This window comes from Nilaparvata lugens, chromosome 7 (genome assembly GCF_014356525.2).
Source record: "Nilaparvata lugens isolate BPH chromosome 7, ASM1435652v1, whole genome shotgun sequence".
Lineage (NCBI taxonomy): Eukaryota > Metazoa > Arthropoda > Insecta > Hemiptera > Delphacidae > Nilaparvata > Nilaparvata lugens.
Genome location: NC_052510.1, coordinates 59872483 through 59896360, shown reverse-complemented (window position 1 = coordinate 59896360; position 23878 = coordinate 59872483). Strand labels below are relative to the sequence as shown.

The 23878-nt window shown below is 32.6% G+C and overlaps 1 long non-coding RNA gene across 1 annotated transcript; it reads left to right on the top strand.

Moving 5' to 3' along the window:
• Window positions 1-22379: 22379 nt before the first annotated feature.
• On the top strand, window positions 22380-23359 carry LOC120352488. Its single transcript, XR_005571868.1, has 2 exons — window positions 22380-22502; window positions 22961-23359. It is a non-coding gene; the product is annotated as an uncharacterized LOC120352488 (long non-coding RNA).
• Window positions 23360-23878: the final 519 nt, after the last annotated feature.

The following is a 23878-nucleotide window of genomic DNA, read 5'->3' as shown; positions in this document are numbered from 1 at the left end:
CATTCAGAGTCATATCAATCTTTCTCAATGAGAGAGAAACTGTGATGATTCTTTTTTTATAATTTTACTGTTTATAAACGCTTCTTTAGGTCTATACTGATTGATACAACAATAAATTCTTAGGTATTTAAATTGCATACACATCAATCTTCTACAAGCTTAGTTGTCTCAAGTTCGTCTTTTCTCCAATTCATAATGCATTCGCTTCAACCGTGAAAAGGTGGAGAAATCCGTCAATTTTGTAGTCAAGTGGAAAAGAGTTGACATTACTGCCCACTCTTCGCCAATCAAATAAAAAAATAAAATACAGTACGGTAGTCATTCTATTCCAATTTTTCCACTTTTTGAAAGGAACAAATGAAAGTTTCACACACATACTTCAACAGGAGAGAGAAAAACAACACAATAAAAACTTCCAACACAAAAGAGCTTCAAAATTTGAGACAGAGAATAATTTCTCAGCATCGAGAGACTCCGAGATAGAAAATACAGTGTACATTTAAGTCAGACAGAGACAATCTTATTAGTTGGAGGAAAAAGAGGTTGAATAACCCTGAAAAAGTTGGCCATATATTTTTCAACATACTTTTAGACTACCTTGAAAAGCTTAGAAGAATGAGCTGTGGTATGAGATGTATCTATCCTTATTTCTGATGCCCCTTCATGGGATGCCCCGAACAAGAACGTGTGCATTGCTAGTCTCAAAAATAATATGAAAAACATAAATAATTTGAAAAGACAACAGGAGTTATAAAAAAATGAACAGTTTGTTAGAGGTAACCACTGAGAGTTTTGGAACAAATATTGAATGGATAACTGAACACATTTATTATTGCATTGAAAAAATTAGAGCAGAAAGATGCCAATAATATTACTATTCATGTGGTGTTGATAGTTTGCCGAATATAGAAACTATTCAATATTCTTTGCGATATTTTTCATCACCTCACTGCACTGAGCTCAAATGTGAGCAATATTCTTCATCTGTTAATGTAATACTCAAATCCAGAAAATTATAAATAATTTTTTCTTCACACGAAAAATTGTAGAATGGAATTGTTTTGTAGACATTCCATCAACCTTGTTTTAAATTTTTCTTCTGTAATGATTTTTATACTATTTGTAGTCTAAAGGTCGTCTTATAACACTCAAATTGTTAATACTAGAGCTGTATCAAATAATAGGAATAAATAATGCCAGACTTCAAATCAAAGTTTTTCAATCGAGACAATAAATTGTTTCAAGGTTTCAAATATTTCATGATTAAGTATTTCAGATTGAAATCAACAATTTTTAATGTGATTTAGTGTGGAAAAATTCAGCATTTGGAAGAATTGATATTATTTATAAGGGATGCTTGCGACATTTGATGTATATCTCACTATAGCAACAAATTTTCTCTTATTCCATTATTCTACTTTTTCCAAAATATTTCTGATGTTTGTCTTACAAGAAGGGTTCTTGTATATATTATAATGCATTATATATGTGTATCAATGAATAATATTATTGTATTAGGAGTAGATGATGAATAGTATGGTAGCCCAAAAGAACTGATCTTGATTTCGTTGTAATACTAGTGGAGTCTTCTATGTAAATTTGTGTACTTTGATGTAAATATGTGTAAATTGTAACAATATTACTTCGTATTTCAAGTGGAATTGGAATAGAAATATGTATAGTAAATAATAAAATATATATGTGCGAATCTACGCTTACCTGCAGGACAGTGTGACAAATCAATTACATTTTATGTATTTATGTAAATTGAGCCCTAATGTTGTGATAATAATGTTATATATGTATATGAATGGAGTAAATGAATATAAAGTATTTGTTGGCTGATTTTTCTGCCCAGAAAAGTGAGATGAAATTTGGCCAAGGTATCAATAATCTTCTACAGATAACCAAAAATTAACGCATTTGTAGAAGCCATGAAAGCTAGAGAGAGAAAAACTTACCCATTCATATTATATTCTGAGGCTATGTCTGTGACGCTATTTTCAATCATGAACCTATATTATCACATCAGGACAAGTTAATACTTTTCCAGTTTTAAACAAATTTTTCGTGCCATTACACTGCATTTCAAGGTCATGGTTATCGAGCAAATCAACATATAAGTTACTGACATTTCATGAAGAATCACAAGACAAACTTACTGACATTATTTCATGAAGAATCACAAGACATTTTTAGACACAGTCGGATATTTTAAATCTTAGATTTGGTCATATCTCCTGAATGATGAGTAATTTTGCAAATATGATTCCAGATTCGTGTTTCTCGCATCGAAGAACATGGGATCACAAAGTTTGAGTGATATTTATTTTTCAAATAAATTGATGGACTCCATGGACTAACCACATCGACTCACTGACTCATTGATGGACTCCATGGACTAACCACATCGACTCACTGACTCATTGATGGACTCCATGGACTAACCACATCGACTCACTGACTCATTGATGGACTCCATGGACTAACCACATCGACTCACTGACTCATTGATGGACTCCATGGACTAACCACATCGACTCACTGACTCATTGATGGACTCCATGGACTAACCACATCGACTCACTGACTCATTGATGGACTCCATGTACTAACCACATCGACTCACTGACTCATTGATGGACTGACTCATCGTGAACCACACTGAGACGAAAAGTATCTCAGATTGGGCTGAAATATCTCCTGAACGGTGATGAATATTACAAATCTGATTCCAGATTAGTGTTTCTCGCATCAAATACCATGAGATCGAAAAGTTTGAGCGATTTTTATTCGCGAGAAACATGAATCTCGAATCATATTTACAAAATTCCTTACCGTTCAGGAGATATGACCAAATTTCAGTCAAATCTGGGATTCTTTTTGTTTCAGTGTGTCTCACGATGGTTAGTCCATCATTTCAAACATTTTTTTGTGAAAAATATGAATCGCTAAAACTTTGTGGTCTTTGATGCAAGAAATACAAATCTGGAATCATATTTGCAAAATTCCTTACCGTTCAGGAGATATGACCAAATTTCAGCCAAATCTGAGATACTTTTTGTCTCAGTGTGGTTCACGATGTAGTCCATTATTTTCATCAACTTTTTGTGTTTTTGTTTCAGTGTTGTCAATGGCGTATCCATGGCCATCCATGTTGGGCGACATTGTGTCACGTTATTTCTGTCAATAACGAGTTGTCCTGCTTGGCTGCAGTCGGTAGAGCATGAATAATAAAATATATAACCCTTATTAAGGTTCTTACAATATATATAATACCAATTTCTTACTGGCTCGACCAGGAGCTCCCGCAATTCTCTGCTCTTGCCGGTTACTGACGTCGGCTGCTCCAACAGTTCACAATTTCTGTGACTGATTTGTCGAGATCCGCAAGTATAGAGAATTTGCACTGCTGCAGATTAATGCTATAATTTTGAGATTCTTCTGGTCGTATTTAATGATATTGGATAATTTATATAAATCTCTGGAACGTATTTTTTCCAAAGATTTGACAATCAATGCTGTATATCGCTGTCTTAACCAACTTATTCGGTGAAGAATATAGTCGGATGGTAATCTTATTAATATTTCAATACTGTTAACTGGATAGATTATAACGAGATTGGTCATGCATGGAGATAGGGAAACAAATAAAGGATACACCATAAAAATTGATATAAATATATTACACAAAATATCAACGAATAAATAAATATATATATATAGAGCAACAAGTAAAAAAGTAAAAAGTAACAGTCGGCAATAACAGAGCAGCTGTTTGCTCGAGACCTATAAAATCTCTTCATTAAGCGATTCTGCTTGCTAATCAAAAATAATTTGTTACAGTGGTTAGTCTATCATTTCCAACATTTTTTTGTGAAAAATATGAATCGCTAAAACTTTGTGGTCTTAGATGCGAGAAATACGAATCAGGAATCATATTTGCAAAATTCCTCACCGTTCAGGAGATATGACCAAATTTCAGTCAAATCTGGGATACTTCTTGTCTCAGTGTGGTTCACGATGGTTAGTTCATGCTACCAATCAATTTTTTGTAAAAAATGAAAATCTCTCAAACTTTGTGGTCTTTGATGCGAGAAACACGAAACTGGAAACATATTTGCAAATTTCCTCACCGTTCAGGAGATATGACCAAATTTCAGCCAAATCTGAGATACTTCTTGTCTCAGTGAATACTTCTATTACCAATGTGGTCCATGCTACCAATAAATATTTGTGAAAAATGAAAATCGCTCAAACTTTGTAATCTCATGGTCTTTGATGCGAGAAACACGAATCAGGAATCATATTTGAAAAATTCCTCACCGTTCAGGAGATATGACCAAATTTCAGCCAAATCTGAATACTTTTTGCCTCAGTGTGGTTAGCCCATGACTTCCATGAATTTTTTGTGGAAAAAAAATCGCTCAAACTTCGTGATCTTATGGTCTTTGATACGAGAAACACGAATCTGGAATCATATTTGCAAAATTCCTTACTTTTCAGGAGATATGACCATTTGAAAATTATATGTTTGCAGATTCATAATTTTTTTTTTTTTTTAGATCATCAGGGAAAATACCCTGCTCTAGTGAAGTATTAAGGAGATGCAATAAAGGGTCCAGTAATTCATTTTCACATTCTTTTAAAATTTTGCTTGAGACCCCATCCAATCCTACTGTTTTTTTGTTATTCAAATTTTTATTATTCTTGACAACTCATCTCTTGATAATGGATGAAATTTAAATACCTTTTCAATTGGCTCAGCATTTAATGTAGTTGTATTATAAGTATTAGTGTTCAGTGACTTTTGGAGATTATTTGCAACCTGTTGATAATATTTATTGAAAAAGTTACAAATGTCTATACTATCATCCATATAATTTCCATGTTCATCGATTATCCTAGGAACATTAGTAACTGTATCTTTTTGAGCTGCTCTCCTATTTCTATTAATTACCTCCCAAACAGCAGAGTTAAAATTGGTACTAGTTGTTAATATTTCAGCTGTTTTCTTACACTTAGCTCCTCACTTCTTTTGCATAGTTTTCCTTTAGACATTTGTATTTGACCTCACTCGGAACAACCCTCACTAATTTAAATTCCTCATAAGCTTCCCTAACAATATTTCTTTGAGTAAGAATATCTTCAGTTATCCATTCATCTACTTTGTTTAATTCACTTTTTACTTTGACTTTTTTTATCGGACAGCATACACTAATGTGAAATCTTAGAGTATCAATGAATTGCTTATATTTGTAATTTAGGTTACAACTGTTATAAACACTACTCCAATTTTCTTGAAGCAGTTCCTGCTTCAAACAATTTATATTTCCTAGCTCATATTGCTGAATTTCTTTCACAAAAGTTTTTTTTCTGCTTGGATTCTGGCCCTGCAACTTAACAACTAAAATTTGATAGTTATGATCTGATAGATCTGAGCTACCTAACCTGACATTACAACCTTCTATATTTGTGAATGACCAAATTTCAGCCAAATCTGAGATAATTTTTGTTTCAGTGTTTCATGATGGTTTAGACCATGATCAATATTGTAATTTTATATTTTGAATATATTCAATGTAATTGTCATTTTTTTCGTCTGTTTCCAGAATTCAAATGAGGTAAATTATCTTGGAAACTCTGAAAGGATTTGTTTGATTTTGGAACCAAATTAAAGTCTTACATTTGATGAAATTGAAAATAAAGACACATTATCAACTGAACTAAACACATATAGTATTTAATGTGTGCAAGCATTAATCATTAATGCCTCAGTTACCACTTGCTATGTTTTAACTTTCTGTCAAATTTATTTCTAAAATACAAATGAGCTCAGTAGTCACATAAATCATGAGAAATTTGAATTTCCCGCTCGAATAGAATAAATCATGAGAAATTTGAATTTCCCACTAACCATGAGAAATTTAAATTTCCCGCTCAAATTGTATAAATCGAGAGAAATTTGAATTTCCTGCACAAATAGTATAAATCATGAGAAATTTGAATTTCCCGCTAATCAAAAGAAATTTGAATTTCCCGCTCAAATAGTAGCTCATTTGCATATTAGAAATGACCAGATTTCAGCCAAATCTGAGATAATTTTTGTTTCAGTGTTTCACGATGGTTTAGACCATGATTACAATCAATATTGTAATTTTATATTTTGAATATATTCAATGTAATTGTCATTTTTTTCGTCTGTTTCCAGAATTCAAATGACATAAATTATCTTGGAAACTCCGAAAGGATGGTCTGATTTGTTTGATTTTGGAACCAAATTAGAAGTCTTACATTTGATGAAATTGAAAATAAAGACACATTATCAACTGAACTAAACACATATAGTATTTAATGTGTGTAAGCATTAATCGGTAATGCCTCAGTTACCACTTGCTATGTTTTAACTTCCTGTTACATTTCTAAAATACAAATGAGCTCAGTAGTCACATAAATCATGAGAAATTTGAATTTCCTGCTCAAATAGTATAAATCATGAGAAATTTGAATTTCCCGCTCAAATAGTATAAATCATGAGAAATTTGAATTTCCCGCTCAAATAGTATAAATCATGATAAATTTGAATTTCCCGCTAATCATAAGAAATTTGAATTTCCCGCTAATCATGAGAAATTTGAATTTCCCGCTCAAATGGTATAAATCATTTGAAATTTGAATTTCCCGCTCAAATAGTATAAATCATGATACATTTGAATTTCCCGCTCAAATAGTAAGTAGCTCATTTGCATATTAGAGATGACCAGATTTCTACCAGGGCATCAGAAACATGCAAGAGGTACACAAATTAGATCAGTGTTGCGGGTTGCCTATGCTTGCATTGGAAGGCATTGAAAAAACCCTGCAACCTCTTCAAGTGATCTGAATCCCTGGTACAGAATTAAAACCAACTAAAATACTACCAGGGCAACAGAAACAAGCAAGAGGTAATGACTGATTTGAGCGGGTAATTCAAATTTCTCAGGATTTTTGTGACTACTGAGCTCATTTGTATTGTATGAGAATTAGAACAGCACAGCAGAAAAAAGCAACAGGTAACGGATTCATTTTTCATGAACCCAAAAATTATTTAAAATTGCTAAAACTCTCAGCAATGATATATAATTGATATAAGACGAGAGAAACAATATAATGTCATCACATTGGCGAAATTCCTTACCGTTCATTAGATATGGCCATTTGAAAATTTGCAAATTTCATGTTTGAAGCCGCATAACTCATCCTGTATAGTAGCTGGGAATGCCAAATTTGGCTCCGACATTTCTCAGTTAATTATTGCACGATGGTTGTTTGTCCATGGATTTTGTCATTGATTTGTAAAAAATAAAAATCGCTCAAACTTCGTGATCATATGGTCTTTGATGCAAAAAACTCGAATCTGGAATCAGATTTGAAAAATTCCTCACCGTTCAAGAGATATGACCAAATTTAAGCCTTGTCTGAGATACTTTTTGTTTCAGTGTGGTTCACGATGGTTAGTCCATGCTACCAATCAATATTTCTTGAATAATGAAAATTGCTCAAACTTTGTGATCTTATGGTCTTCTATGCGAGAAACACGAATCTGGAATCAAATTTGCAAAATTATATAAACACATGTAGTATTTAATGTGTGTAAGCATTAATCGGTAATGCCTATGCTATGCTATGTTTTCACTTGCTATGTTTTAACTTCCTGTTACATTTCTAAATTCAAATGAGCTCAGTAGTCACATAAATCATGAGAAATTTGAATTTCCCGCTCAAATAGTATAAATCATGAGAAATTTTAATTTCCCACTCAAATAGTATAAATCAAGAGAAATTTGAATTTCCTACTCAAATAGTATATAAATCATGAGAAATTTGAATTTCCCGCTCAAATAGTATAAATCATGAGAAATTTGAATTTCCCGCTAATCATAGAAATTTGAATTTCCCGCTCAAATTAGTAGTAGCTCATTTGCATATTAGAAATGACCAGATTTCTACCAGGGCATCAGAAACATGCAAGAGGTACACAAACTAGATCAGTGTTGCGGGTTGCCTATGCTTGCATTGGAAGGCGTTAGAAAAACCCTGCTACCTCTTCAAGTGTTCTGAATCCCTGGTACAGAATTAAAACCAACTGAAATACTACCAGGACAACAGAAACAAGCAAGCTGACTGATTTGAGCGGGAAATTCAAATTTCTCAGGATTTTTGTGAGTACTGAGCTCATTTGTATTGGATGAGTATTAGAACAGCACAGCAGAAAAAAGCAACAGGTAACGGATTCATTTTTCATGAATCCAAAAATTAATTAAAATCGCTAAAACTCTCAGCAATCAAATAATTAATATTTGACGAGAGAAACAATATAATGTCATCACATTGGCGAAACTCCTTACCGTTCATTAGATATGGCCGTTTGAAAATTTGCAAATTTCATGTTTGAAGCCGCATAACTCATCCTGTGTAGTAGCAGGGAATGCCAAATTTGGCTCCGACATTTCTCAGTTGAAGCTTCATTTACGGTGCAAAATTTCAGTCGAATCCGAGATACTTCTTTCTCTCGCTGTTTGCACGATGGTTGTTTGTCCATGGATTTTGTCATTGATTTGTAAAAATAAAAATCGCTCAAACTTCGTGATCATATGGTATTTGATGCGAGAAACTCGAATCTGGAATCAGATTTGCGAAGTTCCTTACCGTTCAGGAGATTTGACCGTTTGAAAATATGCAAATTTTCATGTTTGAAGCTGCATAACTCATTCTGTATGACAGATGAGAGTGCTAAATTTTGCTTATAATAAGCATATAATCAGCTGATGAAAAATGAAATAATATGCGTGTTCATTGCGCATGCGCATGAGTCTGTACTCACCTTAATAAAAACTGTGTTTTTCAGCCTGATCAAGCACTTTTTATGTGAATACATGGATTCACTCAATACATGGATTTACTTTAGTTTTTATAATTGATAATTAGTCTTTGACCTTGAAATTCACGATGTTGTGCTAACCTCTCAGGGTGAATGACCTTTCAAATTCTTGGACCATGTTGCACAAAAGCTAGTTAGGTTTTGATCATGATTAATTTCATATGAACCAATCAGAGAAGGCTTTTTGAAAAGAAGGCTTCTCTGATTGGTTCTCGTGAAATTAAACATGATTAAAATTTAACCGGCTTTTGTGCAACCAGCACTAACCCTTTTTGTCTTTGGACTCAAACAATTCTTAGGCCCAGTTGCACAAAAGCCGGTTAGGTTTTAATCATGACTAATTTCATATGAACCAATCAGAGAAGGCCTTTTAGAAAAGACGGATCTTATTGGTTCTCGTGAAATTAATCACGGTTAAAATTTAACCGGCTTTTGTGCAACCAGCACTCAGACATTCAACGGGTCGCCGATTTGAATAGTTTGATGTTTTTCGTTTTCAGCGTAGTTGGAGTCTCCAGTGAGATGATTCAGTTCATACTGACAGTATTGGTTGAATAGGCAGCATTGAGGTTATCAATGAAGAATGCTGTCAGTATGAATTGAATCTCACTATAATCACAATACTACATTATTATTTATTGAATTGAATTATCTCTTCAATTTTACCAAAACATTTACATCCATAATACAGGGTGGGTGAAAAGTCCGAGAACGGCTTAATATCTCATACACAAAGGTAATTTGACAATGGATGTGATTGGGGATCCTACTCAAATTGAAGAAAAAAATACTTTACAATGATTTCGAAAGGGAATTTCAAGAAAAAATGAATGGCGGAAACCGCATATCGATATCTTGAACCGTTTCAGAAATAATCACATTATTAATCAATACTATTCAAAGCAGAAAAGAGAGAAAAAAGTCTGAGAACGGCTTAGTATCTCATAAAAAGAAGTGATTCCAAGGTGGGTGTGATTGGGGATGTTATTCGAATTAAAAATACGCCTTTACTATGACTTTGAAAATATGGTCCGCCATTTTGAATGCAACTTTATTCTTTTTTAAATAGGAAGGTGGTCATGTGATACATGATTTCGATACGGAATTTCAAGAAAAAATGAATGGCGAAAACCGCAAATCGATATCTCAAACCGTTTAGAAGATATTCACATTATTAATCAATAACACTCATGTATTTCATTGCTGATTTGCATGGTACTGATTGATAATGTGAATATCTTCTGAACGGTTTGTGATATCGATGTGCGGTTTTCGCTATTTATTTTTCCTTGAAATTCCGTATCGATATCATGTATCGCATGACCACCTTCCTATTAAAAAAAAGTTGCATTCAAAATGGCGGATCCAAGATGGCGGACCAGATTTTCAAAGTCATAGTAAAGTCGTATTTTTAATTCGAATAACATCCCCAATCACACCCACCTTGGAATCACTTCTTTTTATGAGATACGAAGCTGTTCTCAGACTCTTTTCTCTCTTTTATACTTTGAAAAGTAGATTAATAATGTGAATATTTCCTAAACGGTTTGATATATCGATATGCGGTTTCCACCATTCATTTTTTCTTTAAATTCCCTATTGAAATCATCTATCGCAAGACCACCTTCCTATTTAAAAAAATGAAGCTGCATTCACTATGGCGTATCCAAGATGGCGGACCAGATTATTAAAGTCATTATTAAGTAGTTTTTCGATTTGAGTAGGATCCCCAATGACACACCCACCGTCAAATTATCTTTGTGTATGAGATATTAAGCCGTTCTCGGACTTTTCACCCACTCTGTATAATAGAGGAAAGAATAGGCTTGTACACGTACGTGATAGGAAATTCACGAATCATCATCACGTCTGAACGGGTCGCATGAATTGGGAATATCTGGAACTCAAAATATCTTGCAGCTAGCCGGAATTGGAAATATATGGAACTCTGAATATGTTGACAGGCGAAACTCCGAATATCGTGCAGGCCGGCGGAACTCAAAATATCTTGTCAGCTGGTGGAATTGGAAATATATCGAACTCACAATATCGATCGTTATTAGCGAGACTGTGTAGATGTGGGATGAAAGAAATTTATCGCAAAACAAATGAAGGGTTCTATAGTTAACCGAAAATAAATTCATCAACACATCAACAGTCGTCAGTCTTGTTTGAAACAGATAACAGAGTTTTGAAAACTTGCATAATATGTACATGACTATTATTCTATAAACCAGTATAATTTTAATATATAATGAGCTATGAATTACCCTAAGTGGGCTAATTAGTCCATATCATTCCAGAAAATGAGTCAGACTTGAACCATTTCTCAATCACAAACACATTACCAGTACTCCCACTTTGGCACCGATATTTTGAGTTCCAGATATTCCTAATTCCGCCATCTGACAAACAAATAATTTGAGTTCCAGATACTCCCAATTCCGCCTAGCAACATATTTCGAGTTCCGGATATTTTCAATTCCGCTGTCTGACAAATATTCGGAGTTCCACCCAGCAACAGTTTTCAAGCATAGGACATTTAACATTGATATTTTGAGTTTCAGATATTTCCAATTCTGCGGCCCCGCCTGAACTACTGGACTGTTTCTTAATCTACCGAGAAAGGGTATAGGCCTAGTTTAAATATACTTCAAGATCTCAGTAGATTAGGTTTTCAATTGGACCCTTGCGAAGCACGGGTTACTTGCTAGTCGATAATAATTTATTGTTGTGGATGAAATTTTGATAATGGATAACAATTCGTGTGTATTATGCGAATGTTAACAATGTAAATTGTTAATAATTGCCTTTTCCAAAAGGCACAAAATCACTACGGTATCCTTTGTATTCTAGTTACTTCATCAAAAATTTGATATAAAATTTCACATCCACAATCGATAGCAATTATTACTAATCTCTGAGGAAATAAGAATTACAAAACAAAAACACTCTCAGGAAAATAAATATTTATTTCATAAAATTTTGATATTCAGTACTGAATTTCTTTAAGCAATAATATTAATCATCTTTTGCAGAATTGTATAATTATTACAATGAGACAGAATTAAATAGCACAGTTTATTTATTTATTCATATGCAAATACAATTCAGGTAAAAACAACAGGCATTTGCCCAAAACTGCTTCAAACCTTAATTTGGAATACACAGTCTAAAGGTTATGCTACTTACGTAACTTAAATCATAATTCGTACACAATTTTGAATCCAAAAAATGTATCTACTACAATTTTGAAATTATTACATTGATCAATTTCCAAATACGAATCCAAACAAAACTCTTCCTTCACAATTGCAAAAAATATTGAAAATTTCACTCAAATCTACAAACTCATGTAAACATCAAAACATATGATAGCAATGCAGTTCAGCATTTTACAAGACAAACGAAGCTTAACAAATAGGGTTCAGTAATATTTATCCCACAAAGTTGTTCATTAACGATTCAAAGAAGCAGGAAAATCTCAGTTTAAAAAATTCAAAAGAGTAAAGAATTATTATTAGATAAAATTAAATTTTTTAATAAAAGTCTATTGGTTCCATCCCAATATAAGCTAAATTCAAGCAATACATTCTGAAGCCAAGTAGTTTACACCAAAGTTGTCAGCAAAATGTTGATCACAGTTTTCTTCAAAAAAGCTGTCAATTTTATCTGTAGTAAACAAATTAAATGTTGATATTCTTTTTAGGAAATTGGCAACAGATTGCCGAAATTTGTTGAAATGTCAGTTGATAACTCTGGTGTGAACGTGGCTTAATGTTGTAATGAAGCCGATTATTCGACATGAATTTTCACAATCCGAGAGCATCCATTGTTTTAAAATTAAAAGTGTCGACGACGGTAAAAATTCATGACAAGTAAAATTGGACTGAAAAATGTATGCCTCTCGGCAGTCGGTTACGAGGACGGGACCTGGAACTATCTACAGCAGATAGCCGGGCCCGATTATGTATGCCTCTCGGCAGTCGGTTACGAGGACGGGACCTGGAACTATCTACAGCAGATAGCCGGGCCCGATTATCTGCTGTAGATAGTTCCAGGTCCCGTCCTCGTAACCGACTGCCGAGAGGCATACATTTTTCAGTTCAATTTTACTTTTCATGAATTTTGACCGTCGTCGACACTTTCAATTGTTAAAGTTAAACAATGCATGCTCTAGGATTGTGAAAATTCATGTCAAATAATCGGCTATATTACAATAAATACACAACTTTTGTTTATATGAAGAAAGTTGAAAAATAATTTAAAACCAATGATGATAAGCTTGCAATGTTTAGTACTTTGCAGAAAATTTCAACATTTTCTCTCTTGAAATGAATCCTGGCTCTTATTCACAAGACTTTCAAGAAGTACTGTATTTTTAGCATTGCTTCTCTAATGAAAATGAGGCCAAATGACACTAAAGATCAGGCGCGTCTTATTATATGTACATGTCACATACTGCCAAGTTATGCTTGATTATGCAGTGTTCTGTGATTCAATAAATTCTATTCTATTCTGACTCAATGCAATTAAACTCAACAGTTCCACTGAACAGTAGGTGTTTTACAGTTTATTGAAGTTTTACAGTTTACTGGAGCACCTCACTTTATTATAGTGAGGCCCACTTATAATGGCAGTGGAGAGAGATAGAACAGCATTGTCGATTCTCTGACTTGCCACAGCCTTCATAAATTGAATTGATGTAATTCATTGATATAATTTGTCTGATTCTCGTTTAAAATAATGAATTTTCATAATCAAGATTAAATATCTGGTTAATTATATTTCTACATTGTTAAAAAACGATCTGGCAACGTTGTGGAGCAAGAGAAGGATAGTGCTATCTTCTTTGTCGAATGATAGACAAGGATAGCAACACCAATGTTATTCAAATACTGCCATTATAACGTGGACCTCACTATAGAATAGAATGACTTTCTTATTTGATAATGTGGCGAAGTTTAACAGTATCTGATCTACCATTTGACCACGAATTCTTACTAATTACAATTAATAGTACAATACCTACTAACAATCACATTATATTTGAAACATTTTCAAAACTTGGTTCTACAAGTATACAAATTTAACAGTCATTGAAATAATTACGTCCTTATCCTTTAAATAATAAACATAAACATTTTATAAATACAATATTTATGATTAATCTTATTAATATATGATTAACAGTAAATAGTTGAATTATTTATTCATCTATTACAAGAACAAAAGTGACTACAGGTCTTACGCCAAAATCAGTCTCCACTTGTACTAAGGTATTTATAATCAAATTGACTATGTAAATAAATAAGAATTTACTAAATAAATAAGATACACTACAGTAATACAGTGAAGGAGACATACTCAATTAACAAATACAAGTATAAGCACCAGTATACGGAACGCATAGGTAAGCAGAAGTGAATTAAATAATTATGTTTAAGAATAAATAAATCGAATATAAAAACAACAAGGAAAAGTATTTATAAATAAAATAAAACAAAGTAGGAAAAAAGTAAAAATTATATAGTAAGCGTTTATGTTTCCAATATAAGAATAAGATATTATTTCAACTGTCAACTTAAGCTGATAGTCCTAATACTTCTTTTTTGTTTAGTTTGTAGTTTTACTTCTTCTATTTAGTTTTGTTTGTTTTTTTTGTGTATTTTATGCTATCTTTTCACTATGACATTATCCAGTATCTCATTCACAATTTAGATATCTAAAAAAACAAAGATATGAATGAAGGCTAAAGCAAGATAGTGAGCTTCATTATTGATACAATTAGTTTGTGTAGTTATAAAAGCAAACAAAAATATTCAAAAGAAAACAAATATTCGGAAATAACAGTTATAGTAAATCGAACTATGAATTATTACAGAATAAATGTATTGTTGAAGCAGTGATTTCAAGTGTAGTTTACAATGTAAGATTGAATAAAAGAAGAAAATTCATACAGAGTGTCCCACGAAAGGTGTAACAGCCAAAGACCATTCTACATTGAATTTGCAACAAAAAATGTCCAGTGAAATTTTCTTATATCAACCGTAGTTTTCGAAATAATATCGATTTTTCAATATTTTTGAAAAAAGTTAATAACTAGAAAAATCAGTCAAAATCGAATTCCAAGGACATGGTTATAATAAGATTCATATAATTTCTTCCTTTGTTTGACGTCTTTGAACTTTTTATGAGCGTTCAAAGTTGAAAAAAGTACATTCGTCGAGTTCAAAGCCAAATTTCAAAGAGTTTGAACACTCATAAAAAGTTCATAAACTTGAAATAAAGGAGAATTGACTAAATAAATAAGATACACTACAGTAATACAGTGAAGGAGACATACTCAATTAACAAATACAAGTATAAGCACCAGTATACGGAACGCATAGGTAAGCAGAAGTGAATTAAATAATTATGTTTAAGAATAAATAAATCGAATATAAAAACAACAAGGAAAAGTATTTATAAATAAAATAAAACAAAGTAGGAAAAAAGTAAAAATTATATAGTAAGCGTTTATGTTTCCAATATAAGAATAAGATATTATTTCAACTGTCAACTTAAGCTGATAGTCCTAATACTTCTTTTTTGTTTAGTTTGTAGTTTTACTTCTTCTATTTAGTTTTGTTTGTTTTTTTGTGTATTTTATGCTATCTTTTCACTATGACATTATCCAGTATCTCATTCACAATTTAGATATCTAAAAAAACAAAGATATGAATGAAGGCTAAAGCAAGATAGTGAGCTTCATTATTGATACAATTAGTTTGTGTAGTTATAAAAGCAAACAAAAATATTCAAAAGAAAACAAATATTCGGAAATAACAGTTATAGTAAATCGAACTATGAATTATTACAGAATAAATGTATTGTTGAAGCAGTGATTTCAAGTGTAGTTTACAATGTAAGATTGAATAAAAGAAGAAAATTCATACAGAGTGTCCCACGAAAGGTGTAACAGCCAAAGACCATTCTACATTGAATTTGCAACAAAAAATGTCCAGTGAAATTTTCTTATATCAACCGTAGTTTTCGAAATAATATCGATTTTTCAATATTTTTGAAAAAAGTTAATAACTAGAAAAATCAGTCAAAATCGAATTCCAAGGACATGGTTATAATAAGATTCATATAATTTCTTCCTTTGTTTGACGTCTTTGAACTTTTTATGAGCGTTCAAAGTTGAAAAAAGTACATTCGTCGAGTTCAAAGCCAAATTTCAAAGAGTTTGAACACTCATAAAAAGTTCATAAACTTGAAATAAAGGAGCAAATTATAAATGAATCTTATTGGGAATTTCTTCCTATTTCCAACCATGTCCTTTGGAATTAGATTTTGACTGATAGTTTTCTAGTTATTGACGTTTTTCAAAAATATAGAAAAATCCAAATATCTTGATAATTAAGGTCGATATAAGAAAATTTTACTGGACATTTTTTGTTGCAAATTATATTTCTTATGCAACTGCAACTGTATTCAGTGAGGGAAAAAAAGCTCGTCAATTGTCCTTCTAACCTCACTGCAGCACTCTCAAAAAATTCATTGAAAAGCCTCAGTACTCTAATATTAAGTGGAGTGGAATGCATGTACAGCCTCCATACCGTACTCTATTGAGTGGAGTGGAATGTATGTACTGCCTCCTCTATTGAGTGGAGTGGAATGCATGTACAGCCTCCGTACCGTACTCTATTGAGTGGAGTGGAATGTATGTACAGCCTCCTCTATTGAGTGGAGTGGAATGCATGTACAGCCTCCGTACCGTACTCTATTGAGTGGAGTGGAATGTATGTACAGCCTCCGTACCGTACTCTATTGAGTGGAGTGGAATGTATGTACAGCCTCCTCTATTGAGTGGAGTGGAATGCATGTACAGCCTCCGTACCGTACTCTATTGAGTGGAGTGGAATGTATGTACAGCCTCCTCTATTGAGTGGAGTGGAATGCATGTACAGCCTCCGTACCGTACTCTATTGAGTGGAGTGGAATGTATGTACAGCCTCCTCTATTGAGTGGAGTGGAGTGGAATGTATGTACAGCCTCCTCTATTGAGTGGAGTGGAATGTACTCTTATTGAATATGAATAACATAAATTTCAATATTATCTGTGCTCTATTACAGGAGATTGAGATAATAACGTGATAGAATAGGATGAAAAATGAGAATTGGAAGCAGTTTCCACTAAACAACCACTATGGGCCGGTTTCTGAGCTCGGGATACAGCTAGACTTTAAACAGCTGGAGTCAGAAAATTGGTTTCCAAAATGGGGCATAGTCGCAGTCATTGTCATAGTCACATTTGAATTAAAACTAGAAAATGGAACACAAAATAAAATAAAGAGAAAATAGTGTAATGCTTCAGCTGTTTTGAATTATTTGGGAATGTCCAATTTCGTCAAGGAAAAACGTTTCCAATTATAGAAATGAGAAGATAAAAACTATGACTACTGTTATAAAAGCTGCGACTATGCTCGTTTTGGAAAGCCAATTTTCTGACTCCAGCTGTTTAAAGTCTAGGACTGAGCTAAATCCCGAGCTCGGAAACCAGCCCTAAGATTCCACTAATATTTAAGACAACAAGAAGAATCTAATGAGGCTGTCCATTTGTTAAGCTGAGTCACAGAAAGAGGAAAGATTGTTCAATAAAAAGACTAAGAAATTGTCAAAAACCACAGATATAAACTCTGAGTTTATCAAAGATTAAAAATGGTGTAACAACCGAAATCGGTGTTCCACTTTTAATAACGTTTGTGGTTTTTGACAATTTCTTAGTATTTTATTTAATATGAATAATTACCACAAAATCAACTTCTCAACTACACAAAAAGGGAAATATTTTTCCTTACTCCTTGACTGAGCCTTCGCCTTAGTGAACTCCAACTACTGGCAGTCATCACTATTGCTGTCTTGCAGTTTGCAGTTTTTTTTTTTAATTTAGAAGTAAGAAGTTTCCATTTCTTCTTTGCTGAAGCAAATAGCAGTTTGTAAGTCAGGTGAAAATTTACATCTACAATGGTTGATAAATTAGTGGATTTTCAATGAATATTGTGAGTGTATTAATTTTTGATACTCATTGAAATTATACAAAAGATAAGGTTGATCGTAAACTACACTTTAGATTTCTTTGAATACAATAGGCTTCATCGCTCATGTTTATTCATTGAGAGTGAAGAGTGAAGAGCAGTTATAAATAGACACAATACAAGATTTGTATAAAATTCAACACAAGTGGAAATTGACATTGACAACAGATAATTATTCTAAAATAAAAATACACTTCAATGTTGTACCTAAGAATTTCAGATTATTTCAGCTCCAGATGAACGAAAGGTTTGAGGTAAGAGCCACAAAATATCAAGGATTAATATAAATATGACATAAACAAATATTTAGATTTATACAATTTGAACAATTCCAAGATTTATATAACATTCACAACAAGTGGCTATTAACATTGATAACAGATAATTATTCTAAATTAAAAATATACTTTAATGTTGCACCTAAGAATTTCAGATTATTTCAGCTCCAGATGAACGAAAGGTTTGAGGTAAGAGTCACAAAATATCAAGGATTAATATAAATATGACAAACAAATATTTAGATTTATACAATTTGAACAATTCCAAGATTTATATAACATTTACAACAAGTGGCAATTGACATTGACAACAGATAATTATTCTAAATTAAAAATATACTTTAATGTTGCACCTAAGAATTTCAGATTATTTCAGCTCCAGATGAATGAAAGGTTTAAGGTAAGAATCACAAAATATCAAGGATTAATATAAATATGACAAACAAATTACGTGTTTTACGAGCAGTTGTAGAAAAAAAATGTTTTGAAGTAAGATGGACTAAAAAGTGACTTTAGTCCATTAGCAAAACATTCAATTTGAATTTGCTGGAAAACAAATGCTTCTATAGTGTGTGGTTTATAGAATTTTCCAAATGACTATTAGTATAATTTTATTATAAAGTGTTCAAACGGAAACAAAATGCCACAACTCCACTGTCAGATAGAAGATAAGTAAATGATAATTTATAAGCAATATAAAGGTCAACTCACCAATGCAAAATTTTTCTGTCAATTACTTTATTTATTCAAAACTCATCAATGTAAATATTTCTGTATTTTTATTTAAAAATCCAAATGTAATTTGTAGTTACATGAAGATTGTATGATAATCTCAACACTCAACCCAAAACATCGGTCTTACAGACCACACATAATTCTCTCCCTGTCTCTAGCTCAGCTCTCTCCCACTACAAGACAAATTTGATTCCCAAGGTTTGGGATACATTGATGTTCCCAAATTCTTGCACGAGCAACAATCCAAGCAATCATTTCATTTCATTTTCATTCATTAATACATGTAGAATGACAATCAATCATTTCATTTATTGATGCAATATGTAGAATGCCAAGCAATCATTCATTTCATTTTCATTCATTGATACTGTCATAAATTTTCTTAATAATCAATAACAATCTGAAACACTACCACTACAAACATAGTAAACATGACAGTCAGCCGGTTAAATTTTAATTGTGATTAATTAAAACCACGAGAACCAAACAGAGAAGACGCCATTTTTAAAAAAACCTCTGATTAGTTCTTAAGAAATGAATCACGGTTAAAATTATTCGGTTTTTGTGCAACCGGTCCTTTGAAATAAAATTAATGTATAACTTATAAATTATAAGTGATAACTTATTATAAACTGATGAATTATATGTATGACTAGTAGTTCAGCGAACGGTAGACCTCGCTTATAAATACAATTTTCAAATAAATGAGAAGGGCCATTATGAAAGTACAGTATATTGTGAAGATTTAGCCATGTCATCCATTATTTTTTCCCATTGAAAATGCTAGTGACATTGTTTCCAGGGACACCGGACTTATAAATGTCTCTCGAGGAGGTACCTTCACATCGTCCCCATATTAACAATAATAACATAATTATATTACAACTTTTGAAATAATTAATTACAAGATATTGGTCAACTGACGGAAAAATGGAATATGAAGTAGGCAATTTAGACAATGATGAATCGTCTCACAGACGAAAATGATTCTAAATAAAATTGGTTTGTTGGTGACAATGACAGGATGTTGCTAATGACGGTTTTAATGAAAAATGGTTCCAAAGTTATAGCTTGTTATACAGGATGTTAATGCTCACAATTCGGTTTTTTCTTTGTAACAAAAGTTACAAAAGATACTATTCTGTCTTTTGTCAGTTGTGTTGTTGGCTTCTGAGGAGGGCTGCAGTCCAAAAGATTGCAGCATGAAATTCATGAAGCCAACAAAAGACACAACAAAGCTGAATCAAAACCTGAGGGAATTCAAGAAGGATGCAACACTGCTTACATTTCCCGATGTAGGCTGCAATGCAAAATCTGAATTAAGGTGCCGAAGGTTTCAATTCAGCACCAAGGCCGAGACAAACAATCAAATCGTGAAAGACATCATCTACCCCGCCAGCTTTGATCTAGTATCACTGAAAAAATTATCCAGTGAGCTAGATCAGTCTCGTAAATGGGTGCTGGCGCCATCTCAAACGGGTCATGCATTAAAAAAACTTTCTGAAGACTTGACCACCATTAATCGCGATACCCACTCTTTTACAAATTACTACGTCAAAAATTCAATGGGTAGACTTGCTATCCATTGGTTTATGGTGCAGTACCCAAAAAAAAATTCAGACGTGGCCAAACACTTCATGTCTATCATGCATGAACAGTATGAAGTGCGCGTAAAGTCGGGCAAAACGTGTTCCGGAACACCTCTCCAACATGAGAAATATAATTACGTGCATTTTGCTGATGGTGAGTTGGATCTTAGTTCACAGCTACTGGCAGCTAGAAACCACAGATTTGCTGCAATAGGGAGCGATGTGCCCCAACAAAAACTAAAGGCGCAATTTACAGCCATGTGGCTAGAATTGCGTCTCATGTTGGAGTTGGAAACACGCAAGATCCGGCAAAACTCACCAGAAGCACCACTACCAAAGTCTCTGGTTGATTTGAAAAAGGCTGTGGAATCAATTAAGAAATTCACAAAATTTGATTCTAAATTTGTTACAGCGGCAAGTCTTCTAATTGTTAAGGTATATTTTGCTACAATTCTTTGTGTGTCTAGCCCTGAGGCTAGGAAACGGTGGTGTGTCATGAAGAACTGTAAGTTACACCACTATTTGTGTGAACACACACAATACGCAATCATGCAAATGTTCAAGGTGGCTGTACCCATTATAACGTCTAAATTTGAACAAACCAATACAATTGAAAATGAGACTCCGTTCATTGTTCCCATTTTATCAATTGCCAATATTTCCAAGAAATCTATCTACTCGGCTGATGGTCTCGGCTAAGCCTAAAGAACTTTTATTTATGATGAAAAGAATGCTTGTTCAATTTATTTGTAAAATTTAGTTGAGTTTGAATTGAATTGGAGTTATTATTTTCATTTTTGTAATGTTGAAAAAAGTGCAAATAAAGTTCTGTTCTATTCTATATAATTGCCAATATTTTTGAAATGTTTACCAATGTGTATTGCCGAAGCACGAGAAGGGCGTTCGTGGATTGCAAGCGGTATGCAATAATTTATTATATATGGTAGCATGTAGCATCAGGTTCCATATGCTTTATCAAGGCATAGTTAATGAAACAAATACTGTTATCACCGAGTGACACCTAAGTGGCTTTATAGGCAATCATATGTCCTACAAGAAAAGCCCTCCTCCTTTGATGCTACATCTGACAACAACAAAAGTCAATATCATCAAGAATATTATTGATGTGACCATCAAGACTAACGAGTCAATTGTAGATCAAACTAAAAAAGTGAAATGCAATAAAGACGCCAAAGTGTTAGCTACATGTGATATGTGCTATGTAACAATTTTGGACATGATTATTTTTATCTTGTTTTTCTGTTATTTTGGGTTCTAAATTCTATTGTATTATCAGCTTGTTTTTCTCAGTGAGACAAAGATGCACTTATGGGATCGAGCTGTACCCTTTGAATAATCTACTTTCTTGTTCTCTCCAGTTCTTTTTTGCTATTTTCTTTCTCCCTTTTTCTGTCCTTGTTGGTAGCTTTGAGTTTGCATTGCTCTTTCTCTCTAGTTTCTTTGTCTAATTTTGATAATTCCGTTTTGCTTATGTCACTGTCTTGTTTGCTACTCCGTCTTCAACGCTCGATGATCCATTCTGTCTCTGAATTTTGTGAGTGGAGGTTGTAAATTTAACTTTTTCCTTTGATTCCATTTTAGCTTATGCTAAATTTTTCTATTTATTACAATATGTAGTTGATCAGAGACAGATTTCATTCATGACAAGTTGTGATATTATTATTTACTTTATTTATTTTTTTTATTTCCTTTTTAAATATGTAAATTTTCTTGTTTGTTATTAAAAAAAAAAAAAGAAAGAAAAGTAATCATGTCCGAAGATTAAATTGAGTATTCATTCTAGCTGGCCTAAGTTATGGCAATTTATTTATATTTGTTGAAAACCTCATTCATCACATATGTATCCATAGTAATTTCTACAATTTCCGCTGTACAGGTAAAGCATTATTTATTTATATACTTTACTTATTGTTTTATAAGTCAAGTCTGATCAGATTATAATTAATCCCAGCTTTCCTTAAATTTGTTTTTCAGCTCTAATTCTCGTAATTCAAAATGTTGGAAATATTTCTATGCAAGTTTATATAATAGTAAAATTAAATTAATAAATAAATAAATATCAAATTATCTTTGTCACTCTGGTCAAATAAATAAATAAATAAATAAATAAAATTGTAAAGCCTTATTCAAGTTATAATTTTTCTTTTTAAAAAATCTCTTTTGGAAGCTTCACTTCGAGTATCTTGAATTATTTATCTTTAAACTATTATTGATGAATTTATTAAAGATCTTGTGTATTGTTGATTTTGTTAAGAAGAGCAAATTCTGTATTATTGATCTCTCCTTTAGTATTACAGTATTTATATATATTCTTTTCGTTTCTCTATTATTTAGCGGTCATAGACTCGTAGACTCGTAGTATCACAGGATGTCTTAGTTATGGCCATGGAAGCTGAATCCTTGCTGACCAACTCATCACAAGGAAACCAATATTTCCAGAAAAGATCTAAATTCGCCGTAAAAAGGATACTTCAAGAACTTCTTGTGCAGTGAAAAATTAATAAGTGAAAAATTTGAATAAAGTGTACGGAGGCCTCCTCACTTCAATACACCAGGTATTTACGAAACAACCAATATTAATTTATGGAAAATTCACAGGCAACTACTTCGCAAAAATAAATGGGACAGGATAATAAATAAATTTGTAATTACTTGATTTAAATTTTGTTTATTTTTTGGAAATTCTATTTATTTGATCTATTATGTATATTAAATTGCAAACATGATTACAATCTTATTGTTGATTATTGAATATGCCTAACAATCATCAATGACAAGTAATGAATGGGGTAAATCTTGAATTGTTGAGCTGTCATATCATTCAATTATAAATGTTGCTACTTAGAAGGGGTTGGAAATTAAATAAATGGAATATTTTGGTTAATATATTGAACTATATATTCAATTTATTGATTTGAATATTCGGAGGATTATTTCCTTCCCCATCTCAAAGATTAATTTCAACTACGGTAAACTGAGGTAACATTTCAGCTATTCACAGCTACTGTCGGCCCATTGTCGCGTTTCTCTTCAAACGTTCTTGATGAGGGCAATAGTAAATCATGGGCCAAAATTCTAACTTCTGGTGTCAATTTGTACTTGGACACATATTTTTGTGACATAAGATGAATCGACGAGATCCCGATTGTGGCTGATGCTGATCTTGATATTTTATCGAGAGATGGTGTCACAATAATCAACTTTTTAGAAGTAGAAAGGCAAAAGGCCAAAGGCATATACTTGGAGAAGTCT